The 4735-nt window shown below is 32.4% G+C and overlaps 1 long non-coding RNA gene across 1 annotated transcript; it reads right to left on the minus strand.

Annotated features, from left to right (window-relative positions):
- Positions 1-2083: 2083 nt before the first annotated feature.
- Positions 2084-4201, minus strand: LOC127125969 (uncharacterized). The gene is made up of 4 exons (XR_007804849.1): positions 4081-4201; positions 3891-3976; positions 3633-3800; positions 2084-3391 (listed from the first exon to the last, which is right to left on the minus strand). It is a non-coding gene; the product is annotated as an uncharacterized LOC127125969 (long non-coding RNA).
- Between the last annotated feature and the right edge of the window lie 534 nt (positions 4202-4735).

The following is a 4735-nucleotide window of genomic DNA, read 5'->3' on the forward strand; positions in this document are numbered from 1 at the left end:
AAAAGGTATAGAGGTATGATAGGTTCCCTCCTCTATCTTACCGCATCTCGTCCAGATATTATGTTTAGTGTATGTATGTGTGCTAGGTATCAATCATGTCCCAAAGAATCACACTTAAAGGTAGTCAAGCACATACTTAGATACCTCTGTGGTACTTCAAAGTATGGGCTTTAGTTTTCTAAGGGAAGTGATTGTTCTTTGGTTGGCTACTCTGATTCCGACTTTACTGGTTGCAAATCAGATAGGAAAAACACTAGTGGTACTTGTCAGTTTTATTCAAATTCCTTAGTGAGTTGGCACAACAAAAAATAAGTTTTCGTTTCTTTGTCAACAACCGAGGCGAAATACGGTGCAGCCGATAGTTGTTGTGTCCAAATCTTGTGGCTCAAACAACAATTACTCGACTTCAATGTTCAACTTGAACATATTCCTATTTTGTGTGACAATACAAGCTCCATTAATCTAACCAAAAATCCTATACTACATTCACACACTAAAAGTATTGAAATTCGACATCACTTCCTTAGGGATCATGTTGAAAAAGGTGATGTCATTTTCGAGCACGTTGATAACAAAAATCAACTTGCCGATATTTTCACAAAACTACTTGCGACATAACCTTGGTGTTCTCGATATCTCGGATCGCTTTTAAATTTATATATGATGTTTTCTCTATATTATGATTGTCTATTCTTTGATTAATCACATTAGTAAGTGCGAGTTATGTGAGGGCATTCATCGTTTATCGTCATTGGAGGTAATATCGTTCCTATCTATTTGAACTATCTTGATCATTTATACATGTATGTACTAGTTCTATATAATGCACTTTCTTGATGTTTATTTTATGGTTTGATCTAAGCTTAATCCATTTCTATGTTTTAAATATGTGTAAACTTGCTTAGGAATCATATTTAACATGCATTCATCATTAGGACCATTGTCGCATTTCATGTTTACATGTTATTATGTTTAGTTTATTTGTCTTAGAGCTTATGTTGAACAAATTTGGCTATGTAGTGTACTAAATTTATTTTTCTAGTTCCGTGTCTTATTTATGATTATATTTCTTACGTTAACTTCATTTTATGTGAATGGTTGTTGATGTCAATCTGTTGCAAAGTGGTTGATTACATGCTTATGAATATATTTTGATTCCGGTTGACCTTGTCCTTGTTTCTTTTTGATGTTGTGAAAAGGGGATAAGTAATGGAAACACAAATTATGATTATGATAGTGATTATGATAGCAGATGTTTTTCAAAGGAATGCATAAAATTAGGGGGAGGATATCTATCAAAGTACACGATATATGAAAGATTGTATCACGGTTTGCCATCATCAAAAAGGGGGAGTATGCGAGTGCAAAGGATCTTAGTCCTTGTTTTAATGATGTCAAACCTTTTAGTAGCGCATACCTTGTACTTTGGACGATGTCATCATATCGTAGATTGCATTCATTCTTTAACATGCTCAAAGTATCAATTTAATGTGTCTATGCATATAGGAGCATCTCATATATGTCAATAGTGCACTTGATCATTGTTGGTACCTTAGGTCCATAAGAGAATGGTTTGGATTGACCAAAATACATCTTAAAAACTCATTTTTGACCATTTAAAATCTTTGAGTCGACTCATACTTTGGAGCAATCGACTCATTCATGCATGTTATTTTCTTTATAACTCACGAGTCTGATCAGGTTGAGTCATAGGTCGACTCATTTCTGGAAAAACAAGATGAGTCGACTCATCTCCCTGTTTGAGTCGACTCATAACCTGCTTTATTTGAATTGTGTTGTTGCGGGTCTGAATAGGTTGAGTCCCCAGTGTGAACAGGTCGAGTGGACGCTGATTTCGCTCATTTTTCTGCTATGTATTTTCGCTAAAAGTTATGCTGTGTTTTTCACTTGGTTCATACATCATATATATATATATATATATATATATATATATATATATATATATATATATATATATATATATATATATATATATATATATATATATATATATATATTCTTGAGTCTCATTTTCATGAAAGAACAAGAAAAGTGAAAGATATACACTAAAGTTCCTCTTCATCTTCATTCTTCATTGCATATTTCAACAACTACACATAACAATTTTTGTTGATCATAGTGCATTGCGTGGTGATAACGTCCAAATAGGATTGCGTAACTTGGTTTGGGTAGAGATTTTTAGTGGGGTTTTCTTGAATAAAATTTGAGGATTTTGTCCTCCAAGATTTGTTTTTTTTTTGCATAAATCTTTGCTTCATAGATTCAGCCGAGTGAAAGGTTTGAAGAACAGTGTGTTCATTCAAACGAGTAACAGTAACCAGAGGATTATGAAGAAAAGTTTGGGTTCAAGCGTGTCACGATCGAAATCAGCCGAGCTAGAATTTTGGAGAACTTTGAGTTCTTGCAATAAGGTAGCTACAATCAGAGGTTGTTCGGAACGTTTGAAGCACTTAGTTCAACTTGAACCAATGGGAGAGAAGTGAATAGGCTCTACAACAACACTTAAGTTTGCTTGGTGATGATTATTTCTTCTCTTGTATAAACTTTGCAATTGATAATAAATATCTCAATTCTAGTTTTAGAATTGGGGGAAGACGTACCCGAAGCGAGGACGAAAGGGGAACTGCCTAAATAAATTTGGTGTTGTCCTCTCTTTCTCTAACTCTTTAATTTCTGCATAAATTGAATCTTGTGTGAAACTAATTGGTAACTTCATGTCGCTTAACTGTTGTGCATTAAAGTTGTTTGATAAATTGCTGCAATCACTTTGGTTGTAAACAAGGAAAATTTTACACAATTAATTCTAGTTAAATTAAAACTTGGTGTAGTGTGTACACCAAGTGTTTGCTAAAATTAACTTCACACCAGTTTATCAATATTTTGCTTGTTTTCTCATTGTTTTAATTCATCATTGGTGATAGCTATATCAAGGATTTGTGTATTTGATCGATTGATTAAGATTGTTGTTGATTAGCTTTATCTTAGTCATTGCATTAGGTTTCCCGCATATCCGATCTTTCCAGTAACAGATCGTTTAGACGATCGTGGTCTAGGGAGATTTCGCAATCTTTAAAAATAATTTTAAAAAGCACCAAAATTTTAAATACGTGATCTATTCAACCTCCTTCTAAATCAGTACTATAGTCTAACAAAGTGTGTACTTTTCATGCCGTCATTTGTTACCTCGTCTGTGAAACCGAGGTAAAACCTCTTTTTCAAGCAAGATAAAAGAAGTTTTTTGTAATAGTGTTAAAAAAAAATAATCAATACCTGAGTCTCCATCTGCAATGTCTTATTCATATAGATATTCTCTAACTCTTTAAGTCTAGTCTTGCTTTCTTTCAACTCTTTATTTGAACTATTAATTTTCCTGTATATTCGAAAATAGATAACTTAGTTTATAGCCAAGAAACATATTTCAAACAACAACCTACAAGCAAAAGAAATACAAACCTTTCGGTATAGAAAATAGTTTGAGAATCAATTGAAGTTTTTAACTTTTTGATTGTTTGCGAGAAAGACCAACAAAAAAATTCACAAGTAAACAAATCAATACATATTTGTTTTAAAACAACAACTTTATAATAAAAAGAGAGAAATCAGTCATCCACCTTTTTCCTTGCATCAATCTTTTGAAGAATTGGTTTCATCTCATTGTTTTGTGTCACATGGTGTATTATATCTTGAAATTTCTTATGAACTCCATCAACAAGTCTTGATGCAGTCATCTTAAAGGAAAATTCATCTGGATTTCTATTTGAAGCTTTTTCCCTAAGTTTCTGTTAATGATCAAATAAGAAAATAACTAATTGTAAAAGGAAAATTTTACCATCAAAATAACACATTTAGAAACTAAACTTGTAACACACCTGTATTGTGTCTTGCTTTTTTCGAGAGGCTTTAGCACGAATAGTCTTTATGCTTTTCTAGTATCCCAAATCGATCCCTAGAAGCCCTAACAATGAAAACAAAAATATTGAAATAGAGAAATAGAATATTAATTGCATTTGTAGTAGATTATAAGAGTTGCTTATAGTTGATCACGCTTTTTGTAAGTACGTGATGTTTCTCAAGGACGGCATGGCGGTGGGTGTCATCGGAGTATGTGTTTTCTGTTTGCAGCACCGCTTCGATAGTTTATAATTGTGTATACAAGATGATAATAAAGTGTAGAAGAATGTATACAGGATGATAATACAAGTAACTCTAAACCAGCATCATTATAAGTTAGACCTATTTATTTGTAATTGTGATTTTTTCTTCTAAGCCTCTTTACCACCGAATTTAAGAGATGGGTATAACTATTTCGAGGAAAGAAAAAAAATTACTAATGCTTTTAGATTTTTTTACTTGAATAATGATTATAAAAAACTATTATTGATGGAAGAAGAATTGATAAATACTCTCGATGGTTTGTTGATGTTGGGCGACTAGGGCTTAGAGGGAAAGTGTATAATATATTTTTAGAGGGTTGCTAAAGCACCATATGGATTGCTACAACATCCTATAGAAAAACAAGAAATGCCTCTAAATTCCGAAAATATATATTTAGATGTATCTAAAACCCAAACGCAAATTCAGATCCTTAGATACGTTAAAAAAATTACGGAGATGCATATTCAAACGGTATTTTATACAATCAACATTAAAACAATCAAAAAGTTCATTTAGTATTCAACTTCAGTCACATTTGGTATGTTATTCATTTTTCACC

Source organism: Lathyrus oleraceus, chromosome 3, assembly GCF_024323335.1.
Source record: "Lathyrus oleraceus cultivar Zhongwan6 chromosome 3, CAAS_Psat_ZW6_1.0, whole genome shotgun sequence".
In the NCBI taxonomy this organism is placed as follows: domain Eukaryota; kingdom Viridiplantae; phylum Streptophyta; class Magnoliopsida; order Fabales; family Fabaceae; genus Lathyrus; species Lathyrus oleraceus.